The 16,186-nt window shown below is 43.3% G+C and overlaps 1 pseudogene across 1 annotated transcript; it reads left to right on the plus strand.

Moving 5' to 3' along the window:
• Nucleotides 1-1,993: 1,993 nt before the first annotated feature.
• LOC308354243 (large ribosomal subunit protein uL6-like) lies at nucleotides 1,994-6,930 on the plus strand (annotated as a pseudogene). Its single transcript has 2 exons — nucleotides 1,994-2,116; nucleotides 6,368-6,930. The product of its transcript is annotated as a large ribosomal subunit protein uL6-like (transcript).
• Nucleotides 6,931-16,186: the final 9,256 nt, after the last annotated feature.

The following is a 16,186-nucleotide window of genomic DNA, read 5'->3' on the forward strand; positions in this document are numbered from 1 at the left end:
TCAGCTGTGTCTGAGGGAGGATTTGGGGGAGGCAAGACAGACGGTTCATGCACCACCTCTGGGGCTTGTTAGTGGTCTGGGGCCTCTGTGACAGGCAGCAGGAGTGTGGAAGGCAAGCAGACATGATGGACTGGCCTGGTGGGAGAGCACAGAAGCACAACCTCACCTCCGTCTGAGCTTTGCCAAGAGCTCACAGGAAACCCGATGCCCTCCCTGACTCAGCTCCCCGTGAGCTCCCCAGGTCAGCTCCTGAGGCTGCCAGCCCAAGAACTTGAGGTGCCCGGAGATGAAGAGGGTGAGAGGGGATCTTCTGCCCCTTCCTAAACTGACAGAGATGGGGGCGGGTGCCCAGAGTGGTGAAGCTTCCCTTATAGAGCCGAGGAAAGAGGATGCTTGTTTTTCCTGCTTCAGAAAGATGATCGCTCCTGCAGCCAGCCCGGAGGGATGCCAGCTGTGGTCAGTGTCCAGCCTGGCAGCCGGGTCACTGGGGACTCGCTGAGTCCTCAGCTGCCTGTGTTTTTCTCTGCTTGTGCATCAGAAGCCTCAACGGCACACCGCCTTGGCATCCACAGCCCCTTCCCCGCATCTGCTCACCCACGAAGAAAACCCTTCTCCCTCCCCCCAACACTAAAGCCCCCAGCATCTGCCCCATACACCAGGTCTCCAAAGCTAGAGTTGGAAATGCTGCTAGGTATGACAAAATACTTCCCCAGTTTGCAGATAAACAACCAAAGCCCAAGGAGGTTAAGGGATGTCTCCATTGTGCTAGTTCTCCGTATTGCATAACCAATGACCACAACCGAGTGGACTAAAACACCACACACGTATAAGCTCAGTTTTCATGGATCAGCCTTCTGGATTTGGCTTAGCTGGGTCCACTGCTTCCCAGTTTTCTTACCCAGGAATCCAGGTATCAGTTTGGGGCTGCTGTCTCATCAGAGTCTCAAGTGAGGAAAGATCTGTTTCCAGGCCCCCTCAGGCTGTGGGCAGAATTTCCTCAAGGGCAGAATTCATCTGCTCATGTTTGCAGGCCTGAGGTCCTGGGTTTTTTGCTGGTGGTCAGCTGGATGCTTTCCATGACTAAAGGCTGCCCGTAGTTCCTTGCCCCATGGACCTCTCCAGAGACCCACTTAGAGCATGACAGCTTCTTCAAAGCAAACATCTGAGAGCCTCTGGCCTCAGGGAGGGCCTAGTCCCTTTCTTTAAAAATTATTTATTTGTTTATTTACTTTAGAGAGAGTGCAGAGGGCAGGACAGAGGGAGAGAATCTCAAGCAGACACCCCCCCCACTGAGCCGGGAGCCCAAACTGGGGCTTGATCTCATGACGGAGGCCAAAATCAAGCCGGATACTTAACCCACTGAGCCATCCACATGTCCTAACTTAGTCCCTCTTTTAAAGGTTTTTACCTGGGGTGCCTGGGTGGCTCAGTGGGTTAAGGCCTCTGCCTTCAGCTCAGGTCATGGTCCCAGGGTCCTGGGATTGAGCCCCAAATCAGCCTCTCTGCTCTGCAGGGAGCCTGCTACCTCCTCTCTCTGTGCCTGCCTGTCTGCCTACTTGTGATCTCTGTCTGTCAAATAAATAAATAAAATCTTTAAAAAAAAATAAGTAAAGGTTTTTACCTGATTAACTCAGGCTCCCTCAGAATAATTTTCCCTTTGACTAAATAAAAATCAGTTGATTTGAGATTTTAATTATATCTTCAAAATTTCTGCACCTTTGCCATATTTTATTACTTAGAAGCAAGTCACAGGTTCTGCCCACACTTAAAGGGATTATATGGGGCCTGCATAATGCTTAATGCAGGAGACATGAATCTTAGGGCCTCCCTAGGGTCTGTCCACCATATTGAATGTCACATAGCTAGATAATAGGAGATAAGCTATAGAACCTAGATTTCATATAGAAACAGGTCCTAGAGACCAGTCACGTTTCAGAATTCAGAATATTCGATTTGAGAAAGACAATCAGGTGCTTACACCATAGACTCAGCGATGCACGCAGTGGAGTCTGGGACTACGCCTTGTGATGGAGCATTGTGGATTTCTGTGGTGGAATCCATGAGTACTCACAGCAAGGGGTACACATGGACCAACATCAGCGGCATCATGGTTCAGGTGAGGTTTTGCTGCCAAATGAATTCAGGTCAGATTACTTTTGCCAAATGAATTCTGAAAGACCTTTGGGTTTTGAGAGCTTGGGAAATTCCAGAAAGGGATTGTGGACATAGAATAACTAACACTCATCCAGTTCTTGCCCTATGCCACTCTTGGGCTAGGTCTTATGCAGTCACAACCCCGTGGAAGGAGAATATTTTTCTCCCTTTCCCTCTTCTCATTCAGGTGGGCTCTGGAGTTGTTGATGTAGAGGGGGAAGGAGTCTGGGTAGGAAAGAGCCTGAAATTCTCTGTTGCTTATGTGTTCCCAATGCTACTCAAGCCCCAGATGGGGAAGGGGATGTGGGGCTCTGATAAAACACATCAGACAAGCAGAAAGCAAAACAAACCAAACTGGAAGTAGATCCTTTACTCTAGGCTAGGAAAGAGAAGGACTGGGCTTTCTGGAAGCGCCACCTTCCCTGGCAGGACCCCAGGGTTAGGGCTTCAAGCTGCATCTGAAGAAGATGTTGTCTTGGGTGGCCTCCTGTGCGCTTCCTCTAGGACAGAGGGAAGGGACGCCTTAACTGGACAGTCTTTTGCCTTGGGGCTGTCCTTAATGCTTTCTCATAAGGTTGTGCAAGCAAGGCCCCTCTCTGTAGCCAGAACAAATCTGTTTTACCCCTGCCCATACAGGGCTGGTTGTTGAGGAGATACGGCTCAATAAATGCTCACTGGCCGACTCTCCTCAGTAAGTACTTGAAGGGAGGTTTGGGAGACCCTCTGATCTACTTCATTATGGTCCATGTCAATTTCCATGATATCATCCTCCATTCAAGGGACCAGAGCCTTGAGATAAACTGGTGAGATCCCCAGGCCTGAAGTGGGAGAGTGGTTTGGGTGCTGGGCCATTTCTCCACTGGAGAGAATCCCACCATGGGGATTGACTCTAGCCCGGGAACAGGGGGATAGCCTTTCAAGGAATTGGGTTTGTTATTTCTTCCCCTTTGAAAGTGTTTTTTAAATGTGACTGCCCTCTGGTGGCTAAAATTATACATGTAAATGCCCCTTGCCTTCAAACGACATTCAGACCAGTGATTGGATGTCACCGAAATGGAGAGACTTTGCAGGACCAAGTTACTGAGTTTGGGATTTAGGTGGGAGGGTGGGAATTACTCCCCTTCCTGCATTTTTTGGGCACAAAAGCCAGATTTCAGGCACTGAACTGGATCTGGATCATTTTGGCTGTAAGCTTCCTGAGGGCTGGAACCCCTTCTGTTTTGGTTCAGTGTTGTGTCTGAGTACCTAGCAGAGGTCTGGCACACGAGTGCTCAGAAATGCTCACTGAATGATGGGATCAGCTGCAGACTTGGCTCAAAGAGGGCAAACACAACCTCATTCATTCTTGTCTTATTTAATGCCTCTTCAATAGATGCTTCATAGATGCAGAAAGGCATTTGAGAAAATTCACCATCTCTTATTTACTTATTTATTTTACTTTTACTTTTAAATTTATATATTTTTTAAAGTAGACTCCACATCCAACACAGGGTTTGGACTTACAACCCTGGGATCAAGAGTCAGACACTCTACCAACTGAGCCACCCAAGTGCCCCTATTATTTATTCTTTAAAAATTTAATAAAATCAGAATAGGGAAACTTCCTTGCCATGATAAATAAATAAATTGGAACTGAGGCTTAAAGGTGAAATACCTTTAGTAGAAGAATTGCTGTTCAACTCAGGAACACAATAAGGCCATTCCTTTTGGTAGATTGTATGTTCCAAAGCTGGCCTCAAGGATATCTTATCCCATGCTTTTCTTAGAGTGCAAGACTGACAATCCAACCACTGGGTGGGAGTCTGTGTTTCCTCCTTGCCCTTGACTCTGTGGTGGTCTTTTGTGAATCTTCTTGGGTGGATATAGTACAGTGTAAGTGATGCTTTGTGAGTTTGTTTTGTTTTAAAGATTGTATTTATTTATTTGTCAGAGAGAAAGAGAGAGACAGAGAGCAAGCACAAGCAGGGGGAGCAGCAGGCAGAGGGAGAAGCAGGCAGAGGGAGAAGCAGACTCCCTGCATAGCAAGGAGCTGGATGTGGGGCTCCATGCAGTGGGATGTGACCTGAGCCCAATATAGCCGCTTAACTGACTGAACCACCCAGTCTTCTCAGTGCTTTGTGACTTTTAAGGTTAGACCATAACAATGCAGTACACTTCTGCCTTGCTCTGTTGAGATACTCACTTTTTTTTTTTTTTTAAGATTTTATTTATTTATTTGACAGAGACACAGTGAGAGAGGGAACACAAGCAGGGGGAGTGGGAAGGGAGAAGCCAGCTTCCCACTGAGCAGAGAGCCCAATGTGGGGCTTGATCTCAGGACTCTGGGATCATGACCTGAGCTGAAGGCAGATGCCCAACAACTGGGCCACACAGGCACCTCCACTCTTTTTTCTTTTTAAGATTTTATTTATTTATTTGTCAGAGAGAGCAAGAGAGAGCGAGAGAGCACACAAGCAGGGGGAGAGGCAGAGGGAGAAGCAGGCTCCCTATGGAGCAGGGAGCCCGATGTGGGATTCAATCCCAGGATTCTGGAATCATGACCTGAGCCAGAGGCAGATACTTAACACACTGAGCCATCTAGGTGACCCAAGATGTTCAGTCTTAAAAAGTGCCCTGTCTAGGGGTGCCTGGGTGGCTTGGTGGGTTAAAGCCTCTGCCTTCTGCTCAGGTCATAATCCCAGGGTCCTGGGATCCAGCCCCGCATCGGGCTCTCTGCTCAGCAGGGAGCCTGCTTTCCCTCCTCTCTCTCTGCCTGCCTCTCTGCCTACTTGTGATCTCTGTCTGTCAAATAAAAAAATTTTTTTAAAAAGTGCCCTGTCCAGATTCCCCATCTACATAATCCGTGGTTGTTTTATGTCAGCAGTTTTAAGTAAGCTCTACACCCAAGGTGGGACTTGAACTCACAACCCCAAAACCAAGAGTTGCATTGTTCTATGATGCTCTAGCCAGGCACCCCTACAATGTTCACACTTCATATGTCCACAGTGTTGCAGAGGTCTGTAAGCCAGTTATAAACCTATGTCTGACTGATAGCAGGTTGGTGAGATATTTGCTTCCTATAAAAAGATGTGAACTGAAGTATACATTTCAGACCAGATGGTGTGGTATAGAGAAATCTGCATTAAAGTATAAAAGTGGGTCTAAGTGGGTACATTAATCCTTTTGCTGAGAACAACTGGAAAGCCTAGAGAAATGGAAAAGGAAATTCTGTTTGAAGACATCGGAGAGCTGCCCAGCCAGCCAGCACTCAAGGAGCCAAGATTCCAGAGAGAAGGAAAATTCTAAGAACAGAGTGTTTTAGGGGCCAAGAGCAGGCCCCCCCCCCACCAAAATGGGTCATTTTGGCATGAAAATTATTGAGTTAAAAAGCAATCAAAACCCAGCAAAATCAGGAAAAGCTCTTTACCTCCCCCCACAACTGCCTAAAAGAATTCATAGAGGAGGAGAGCCTGGGTGGCTCAGTGGGTTAAAGCCTCTGCCTTCGGCTCAGGTCATGATCCCGGAGTCCTGGGATTGAGACCCGCATCGGGCTCTCTCCTCAGTGGGAAGCCTACTTCCCTCCCCACCCACTTTGCCCTGCCTTTCTGCCTACTTGTGATCTCTGTCCGTCAAATAAATAAATAAAATCTTAAAGGAAAAAAAAAAGAATTCATAGAGGACCTTCTCCAGGAAAAAAGCTATCCCCATAACTACATTATGATATGTAGTTATGGGGATATGGAGAACAGGGAGGAACATAGCAAGGCCTGTTTGATCTAACTCCTCCCTATGTGCCATTGTTTTCTAGTGACCCAGCAAACATTCACCAAACATTTATTTTTCCTCATTGTCCTGTAAATTGCATTCCTTCCCTTTGAAGTCCCAGGACCCAACCCCCTTTTCCTTGGTTCAAATTGACATATGTACCCCATTTTGCCTGTCTTTGGAATTTCCATGCCTGTGTGGATTCCACGGATACAGGATAATTGTATTTTCTCCCGTTAATTTGTCTTGTATCAATTGGACTCTTAGTCTGGCTGATTCTTCCTTTCCCAGGGGGACAGGAAATTCTTGCTACCTGATCATATCTCTCCCCCTTTGAGAATTGTGCTGTATCATAAATGGCATGGGAGAGAAATGCCGAAAAGCTGGGCAGTGATACGACAGAAGTGTTTCACAAGGTTCTCTTTTTGCTGCATCTGTTGTGACAGTGAGGACTGTTTTCTGCAATCAGATGGCTGACGTTCCAGAAAATGTGAACATCACTCTGAAGGGGTGCACTGTTGTTGTGAAGGGCCCCAGAGGAACCCTGTGGAGGACTTTCAAATGCACCAACGTGGATCTGTCTCCTTGGAAAGAGAAAGAAGAGGCTCCGAGCTGACAAATGGCAGGGAAACAGAAAGGAACTGGCTACCATTCTCACTATGTGTAGTCACTCAGAGAACATGATCAAGGGTGTTACCCTGGGCTTCTGTTACAAGATGTGGTCTGCGTACGCTTACCTCCCCATCGATGTTGTTATTCGGGAGAATGGTTCTCTTATTGAAATCCAAAATTTCTGGGGCGAAAAATACACCCATGGGGCTCAGATGAGGTCTAACATTTGCTTGTTCAGTATCTTGAGCCCAGAAAGGTGAGTTAATTCTTGAAGGAAACGACATTGAACTTGTACCAAATTCAGCTGCTTTGATTCAGTAAGCCACAAAAGTTCCAAACAAAGATATCAGAGAATTTTTGGATTGTATCTATGTTTCTGAGAAAGGAATGCAGTTCAGCAGGCTGAGAATTAAGAGCTAAGTTGCCCAGCTGTGGAAACAGCGAGGTGCCAGGTGCTTCCTCAGACTTATCTGTGATATTTTAAAGATATGATAAAACCTGTGTCTTGATTTGAGGTGGTGGGGGGAGGAAGTGCCTACCAGCAGCAGATTAACAAGAAGATTGGTAATCTAGAAGATAGGTTGGTACAAATATCCAGACTCCAGAGAGGAAAAAAGACAGAAAATTTTGAAAGAAAAAAAGGTTGGAAAATACAGAAAGGAGTATAAGAAACATATGAGATACACTGAGAAAATCTAATGTGTGGGTAATTGGGAATACCAGAAAGGGAAGAGAGAATAAAGCAGAAGCAATATTTGAAGACATGATGGCTGAATTTTCTCAAATAGATGAAAACTATCAAGCCACTAATACAAGAAGTTCTATGAAACTTCAGAGAAGTTCAAAGAAAAACACACCTAGAATATCATGAGGTTGCTGAAAACCAAAGAGAAAGTTTTAAAAGCAGCCACGGGAAAAAAAATATACATTACTTTCACATTAACAATGTTACAATGAATAGGCCGCTTCTAATGCTGTGTGGATAGACTCTTGTGGTGGCCCCTGTGATTCCTGCCTCCGGGTGCTCGTGTATGATCCACCCTTGAGGACGGACAGGGCCTATGGCTTCCTTATCTAATCAAGGGAATAAGCAAAGGTAATGAGAAGTACATGATTACATGAATACGTGAATGATGAGATTACACGACAATGTTATATAAGATCTTGGTGGGGCACCTGGGTGACTCAGTTGGTTGAGCGTCCAACTGTTGATTTTGGCTCAGGTCATGATCTCGGGTGGTGGGACTGAGCCCTGCATTGGGCTCCTTGCTCCGTAAGGAGTCTGCCTAGATTTTCTCTCCCTCTCCCTCTGCCCCCTCCTGCTGTGCATGCATGTGCATGCACTTTCTCACTTTCTCTCTCATATAAACAAATTGATAAATCTTAAAAAAAAAAAAAAAAAAAGGTCATGGTGCCTGTCTGCTGCTGTCTACTGGAGTCCCACCTCCCTTGCTGGCTTCCAGGAGTAAGTGGCTGTATTGGAGGTTCTCACTTGGCAAGGGACTTTGGGGAGCTAGCTACTCAGAGCAGCCTCAGCTGATAGCTAGCAAGAAATTGAAGCCCTTATGCCTACAACTTCAAGGAAATGAATTCAGCCAACAAACTGAGTGAACATGGAAGGAAAGTCTTTTCCAGTCAAGTTCCAGATGAGAACCCAGGACTGACCAACACCTACCAAGGCTACAGTTAGCCTTCTCCGGGACCCACATAAGCTGTGTCCAGACATCTGACCCACAGAAACTGTGAGATGATAAACGTGTTTTGTTTTAAGATGTTAAGTTTGTGGTAATACTGAATGGCGGCAGATAACTAAGCCATAGGGAAGGAAGAAAATATTTGAATTATATATTCAAAGTGCTAAAATAAAAAAAACTGACAACCTATGGGTGTAAACCCAGTGAAAATAGCTTTAAAAATGAAGGCAAAATGCACACATGAAAGAGGAAAAAATTGATAAGGTGGGTATCAACATTAATTCTGTTTGTCAAAAAGATGCCAATAAACAAACAAAATGGTGGCCTGCTCCTCCAGTCTTGGCTACAGGAATGAGATGACGTCATAAGAAGATGCACACTTTGTGCCACCACTGTGGCTGTCAGGACTGCCACCTCCAGAAATCGACCTGTGGCAGATGTGGCTGCCCTGCCAAGCCAAAGAGTGTAACTGGGGTGCTGAGGCTAAAAGATGAAATACCACTGGGTAGGGTCAAATGAGGCATCTGAAAATTGCATATGGCAGATGCAGGCATGAGTCCATGGAGACACAACACCTAAACCCAAGAGGGCAGCGTGGCAGCATCAGTTTAGCTTAAGGATTTTGACAATTGGTAGCAGAATAAATATTCTGGTTTAGAAAAAATTTTTAAAAATTAAAAAGAATAAAAAAGGAAAATGGCAAGCCACAAAATGAGAGGAGGTATTTGCAATACTTAACAGCTGATAAAGACCCCATAACCAGACTATATAAAGAACTCTTACAAATCAATAAGAAAAAGGCAAACAGCCTAGTAGAAAAGTGGGCGAAAGACTCAACAAGCAACTCACAAAAGAGGGTACCCAGATGCTCATCAAGCATGAGGGGCTGACCTGTGCATTGTAGCCATTTAACAGCACCCCAGGCCTTTCCCCCTTGGTGACAGTAGCATCTCCTTGGTTGTGACAACCGAAAATGTCTCCGGGTACTGCCAAATGTCACCTGCTCCCCACCCATTGAGAATCACTGCTTTAGGGCAGTCAAAATAAACACGTTTGTGCTATATGCAACATTTGTCAAATATATAATGCATGAAAACAGCTAGACACAAAATAGGTAACTGCTGTATGATTTCACTTAAAGAAAGTTCTAAAACTGTAAAGTAACGTATGTGGGAGAAGTGGGGATTTTTATTACTTTTGTGAGAGTGAAAACTGGGAGGTGCGTATGGAAGGTGGTCTCTAGGTGATAGTCTATGGAGCTTAATCTGAGCTATGTGCACATGGGTATATTCACTTCGTGAAAATTCATCAAACTATACACTTACGATTTTGCCATACATGTTCTGCTTCAAAAAGAAAGTTACTTAAGACTATACATTTGTGGGGGGAACCTGGGTGACTCAGTTGGTTGAGCATCCGACTGTTTGTTTTGGCTCAGGTCACATCTCATGGGTCATGGGATGGTGGTGGGCTCTGTGATCAGCAGAGTCTCCTTGAAGATCCTCTCCCTCTACCCTTCTCCCCACTCATGCTTACTTGTGTGTGTGCTCTCCCTCTCTAATAAATAAATCTTTTTAAAAAACCATATACCCTTATAAACCTAGAGACAGAGACATAACTCTAGAATATGAGGCAAATGTTAAGTAGAGCTGCTTTAAAATCCAAACAGAGGGAGTCTGACATCTCAAATTGGAAATGAAAACTAAACTTTGTTAGAACAAAAAGTGGCAGAAAGAGAAGTGGCAAAACTGAATAAAAAGAAAGGAAATCTAATCTCTGCAAATCTGATTTCCACAGAGTGAAGATACAAGAGAAGATTCAACCCAGGACTGGAAGGTAAAATAGTTTCTTCTGTGGCAGGGACTTCTAGTCAACCCCTTGTTAATTCTTCTCACTCTTCCTTAAGTGAAGAAGCCCAAATTTATTCTATGTAACAATGTGCCCATGAACATACTACATTTTCTAGCCCCCCTTGCAGCTGGGGTTTTCCAAAGTGACATGGACATGAAAGCTGGTGCTGCAGCTGCCATTATATGACTGTGAGGTGACATAATGCAGCAGACATTTTATGACATGAGGATGGAAACCAGTGCTTAAAGACAGTTAATCACAGAGAGGAACTAAAGTCCCTGATGGCCCCAGAGGGCCCCATCTCCACCCTGAACTACCTGCTTCCGGTATTCTATATACAAAAGATAAACCACCTTTTGTTTGAGCCATGGTTTTGTGTTTTCTGTTATACGCAGTTAAATACAATTTACAGGAAAACCTGTAGGCTGAACATATACCACGTCTCACACATACATGACAACTATTTTTCAAATATCTGTTCATGCTTATTTGATGAATAAACTCCAATTGATTTACAAATGGTTTTAGTTTCTTTTTTTAGAAAAACATTTATCTATTTTAGAGAGAGAGTGAGAGAAGGGGGGAGGATCACAGGGAGATGGAGAGAGAATTCAAGCAAATTCCATGCTGAGTGTGGAGCCCACGCAGGGTTCTATTGCATAGTCCTGAGATCACGACCTGAGCTGAAACAAAGGGTTGAATGCTTAACAGACTGCGCCACACAGGCACCCTCAAAATGGTACTGATTTCTGATTTCATGTTAGGTTTTAGTTACTGTATATCTTCTCAATCACTGGATATTAATTTTATAATGTTAATGTTAAGGTCATGTAAGGAAAATTGAAGCTCACTACAGTTTAGCTAAAAGCAGGTGATACAGAGCAAAGATCCTTGGGCTGGGAAATAAGGTGATCTGCGTTCTTTTTGTTCTTTTTAAGCGATCTGGGTTCTAATCCCAATTTGGTCAGTGACTGGGTGTGACATCTGGGCAGTTATTATATTTCTTTGGGCCTCCATTTCCTGGTCTATAAGACCAAAATTTAGACTAGACCGTCCCTTCCAGTCTGATGATCTGTGAAATTTATAAACTGCCTCTCTGAGGGGGGAGGTTCTTATTGATCTTTGAGGCCCCAAAACCTAACACACAGTATTTAATAAAGCTTGTTGCTGACTAGGTGAATGAATGGAATGAGTGATGAGGGAGGGAGGGCACCTATTATACCCTTAGGACACCTGAGAGTTTACATGATGTCTTTAAGGTCACATTTCCAGGACACGTAAGAACGAGATTTCATGCTCAGCGTCTGAACATGCTGTAGAAATCCGGATCCTGAAAAGGCAGAGAGCAATTCTTTTTCCCCACACAGTGGAGGCAGGCTGTCAGCCCACGACTGCTGCTGCAGAATCCAAAGAAAACTGTAAATGTGAGAGCTGGGTGCTGTAAGATAAACCTAAAAATATACATCTGTACGACGTGAGAGGAAGCTAAGGTCGGAAGGACATGCGTGCATCATGGTACTAAATATAGCTGGCAGAGTGGCCTCCTTGGGTGGTGTCTCATCAAAGCTGGGACATGTAGGCACAGGGTCCTAGCCAGACTGTGGCGCGCCAGCTGTCACGTGCTCCCATGATCAATGACAAGAAAAAGATCCCCTGGCAACCAAACAGGCTCCAAGGACATCCACACATACAATCCTCAGTCTACTCCCAAAATAGCTTCAGACACATTTTGATGAACATCTTTTCATTCATGCTACACTTCTCACCCAATATCGAGCTTCACAAGTCTCCCAAGTAGCGGAAGCTGTAATAGCTAATCCCATTCTGCTGGGAATTCGAGCCCCTGCCTAGGTCACAACTTCTTAATTTAGTAGAGGCCAAGGCAAATCTGCCCGTCCCACAGGACAGAACATGGGGCAAAGCACAGGGGTTCTTCAGGGCTTGGATCTCAACATGCAGGGTCCCTGGGTTTGTGCCATCCTGGCTGGACTCGCTCAGACAGCTGGATGTGGAGGGGCAATGTTTCATTCGTCTAGAAATGGGGGTCTAATGAAACAGTAAATGCAAAATGGTCAAAACCAGGTGTTAAAAGCTGACTTCAGATAGAGACAACAATGCACAATATGGTCCTGGATTGGAAAAACAATTGTTAGGAAGAACATTATTCTTTTTTTTATATATAAACCTTTTATCCACCTGGGCATTCCACATTTTTACACCCAGTATGGGGCTTAAACTTACAACCCCGAGATCAAGAATCATATACTCCGTGAACTGAGCCAGCCAGGTGCCCCTGAGCAGCCCACATTTTTAAAAACCGAAGCATAGTTAACATATAGCAAAGGGAGTTGGGGGAAATTGGAGGGGGAGACGAACCATGAGAGACTGTGGACTCTGAAAAACAATCTGAGGGTTTTGGAGGAGTGGGGGGTGGGGGTTGGGTCAGCCTGGTGGTGGTGTTATGGAGGGCATGTATTGCATGGAGCACTGGGTGTGGTACATAAACAATGAATTCTGGAACACTGAAAAGAAATTTAAAAAATAAATAAATAATTTTTAAAAAGAAAAAAAATATGGTGTTCTATTAATTTCAGGTGCACAACATAATGATTCAACAATTCTATACATTAGTCAGTGCTCACCACGGTAAGTGCAGTCAGTCATCATCTGTCACCAAACAACATTTTTACAATCTTTTTAAAAAAATTTTTAAAAAGATTTTATTTATTTATTTGAGATGCACAGAGTGAGAGAGAGAGAGCGCACGAGCAGAGGGTAGAGGCAGAGGGAGAGGGACAAGCAGACTCCCCGCTGAGCAAGGAGCCTGATGCGGGACTCGATCCCAGGTCCCTGGAATCATGACCTGAGCCGAAGGCAGACATTTAACCGACTGAGCCAACCAGGCATCTCAACATTTTTGCAATCTTATTGACTATATTCCTTATGCTGCACTTTCTACCTCTGTGGCTTACTTATTTCATAACTGAAAGTTTATATCTTTTTAATCCCCTGTATCTATTTCACCCATTCCCCCCACCCATGAAGCACATTATTCAGACAACTGGAGAAATTTGAGTAAGGGCTATATATTAGGTAGTAATATTTTACCAATGTTTCCTGAATTTGACCATTTTGCTGTGATTACCTAAGAATGACCATTTTGCTGTGATTACCTAAGAATGTCTCTGTACTTAAGAGATCAATGCACTACGATTTTGGGGTAAAGCAGTGGTTCTCTACAGATAAACATGCAGTCCAGGAGTCAGAATTAGAGACAAAAAAAAAAAACAGAGGCTCCTTCTCACACACTACCCCCGAAATCCCATCCATATGGGTATATTTGATGTTTCCAGAAAATATGCAGGTTAGAGACCTAGAAATGGAATTAGAACAAAAGGTTTAATTCTGTATTTGCTTGCCCACACCCCACATCCACTTCCAGAGATGGGTGCTCACGTCACTAACTTCATCTGCAAATAGAAACAGCTGTACGTCTTTTTTTTAATCTGCATACCTTTCCTTCCAACAGCTTTATTTACCACACAGTTCACCCATTTTAAGTATATAATTTGGGGTGCTTGGGTGGCTCAGCTGATTAAGCATCCTACTCTTGGTATCAGCTCAGGTTTTGATCTCAGGGACATGAGTTCAAGCCCCACACTGAATGCCTCCACACTGGGCGTGGAGCCCACTTAAAAAAAAATAAAGTTTATAATTCACTGGTTTTTGATATATTCAGACAGGTGCAACCATTACCTTAAGAGGAACTCTGTACCGTTTAGCCATCACTCCATATCTCTCATCCTCCCAGCCCTAAGCAGCATGAATTTGCTTTCTGTCTTTGTATATTTCTGGACATTTCATGTGAATGGAGTCCTATAACATATGGTTTTTACCACTGGCTTCTTTCACTTAGCATAATGATTTCAAGGTTCATCCATGGTGTAGCATGGATCAGTAGTTCCCTTCTTTTTATGGATGAGTACTACTCCATTGTAGGGATATACCCCATTTTGTTTGTCCACTCATCTGGTGGTGGGCATCTGAATAATCCTAATGTAAACAATCACATGCAAGTTCTTGTGTGGATGTGTGTTTTCATTTCATTTCTCTTGGGAGTTGAACTACCTGGGAGTTGAACTATTGGGTCATAAAGTAACTTTCTATTTAATTATTTGAGACCTTGACAAACTGGTTTTTGAAACAACTGTACCATTTTATTCCTACCGTTAGTGTATGAGAATTCCAATTTGTCCACATCTTCACCAGCACTTGTTACTATGTCTTTTTTATTTTAGCCACCTTAGTGAGGATGAGATAGCATCTCATTGTGGTTTTGATTTTCATTTCCCTGATAACTAATGATAGCAAGTATCTTTTCATTGCTTATTTGGGCATTTGTACATTTTCACTGGAGAAATGTCTATTTGAATCCCTTACTCATTTGTTAATTGGGTTGTTTGCCTTTTATTAAGTTTAAGAATTTTTACAGATTCTGGATATAAGTCCCTTATCAGATATGTGATTTGCAAGTATTTCCCCCCATTCTGCAGATTATCTATTCATTTTTTTTTAAGATTTTATTTTAAAGTAATCTCTACACCCAAGGTGGGACTTGAACTTACAATTGCGACATCAAGAGCTGCATGCTCCATCTACTGAGCCAGCTGGGCACCCCCATTCATTTCCTTAATGATGTCTTTTGAAACACAAAAGTTTTTCATTTTCATAAAGTCCGGTTTATCTATCTTCATGCAGTAAGCTGGGACAGTCAGAGGGCTCACCTTGTTTTTTTCTCTTATGAATTAATGTCCTGTGCTTCTTTGTTATTCAATGTCTGAAGACTATAGTTTCCTACTTTTTTTTTTTTAGGTTTTTGTTTTTTTTTTTAATTCCTTTGAGAGAGAGACAGAGAGACCACAAGCAGGGAGAAAGGCAGAGGGAAAGGGAGAAGCAGGCTCCCCCAGAACCTGCAGATCATGACCTGAGCTGAAGGCAGATACTTAACCATCTGAGCCACCCAGTCACCCCTATAGTTTCCTATTTTTCGTTTGTTTTTCTGTGTAAAGTGAGATAGTCAATCTGATCACTATTCTCCAACAGGGCCACAAGCAGAAATACAGTTTTTGATATATAGTTCTCATTATTGTTTGCTTCTAAATATTTTCTAATTTATATTATTATTTGATTTAAATTAGGCTATGTAGAGTATATTTCTTAAATACCAAACATACAACTTTTTAGTTATTTATTTTTATCTAATTGCATTGTGATGAGAGAATATACTGTATATGATTTCAGAGCTCTTGTAGTACTTGAGATTTCTCTTCCTGCCCACTATTTGGGCATTTTTCCCCCCTAAGTAAGCTCCATGACCAGTGTGGGGCTTGAACTCATCACCCTGAGATCAGGAGTCACATGCTCTACTGGCTGAGTCAACCAGGCACCCCTGGGCAATTTTTGTAAATGTTCTGGATGCACCTAAAAAGAACATGTATCCAGTGGCAGCTGGGTATAAGCTTCTTTATATGTCCACTGGATCAAGTTTGCTAATTGTGTTGTTTCAATATTCTGTATCTTTGCTAACTTTTTCCTGCCTGTTCTACCAATTACTAAAAGAAGTATGTAATGTATCATATTTGTGGATCCACCTATCCTTACTTTTAAGATATTTCTCCCATGTATGGTATACACTTAGAGGTTTTTAAAAAAAAAAAACAAAACTATTTTTTCTATCTTTACCTTTTAACGAAAACATTTTCTCGCTTACATTTAATATAATTACTTTCTATAAAATTATGCTAGTACCAAGTTTCTTTGGTTCTTACAGTGCATATTTTTTGCTCTTTCTTATTTTGGACATTAATTTCACAAGCTACTTTTATCAATTAGCTACTACAGCTAACAACTAGTCCAAAACTTAAAATAAGCTTCAAACGATTACTTATTTCTCATGATATTATGGGTTGACTTTGTGGGTTTCTGGCCTGGGCCAGTTTGGTTGATCTCTGCAGTTGCTGGTGGCTTGGCCAGGGCCAGATCATCTAAGAAGGCTTCATTCACATTGCTGGCAATTGGCAGCCTTCTTGGTCTTGGGTGGAGGCAGGGCTCAGCTGGAATTACTTGTTTCT

This window comes from Martes martes (genome assembly GCF_963455335.1).
Source record: "Martes martes genome assembly, chromosome: 13".
Taxonomy (NCBI): domain Eukaryota; kingdom Metazoa; phylum Chordata; class Mammalia; order Carnivora; family Mustelidae; genus Martes; species Martes martes.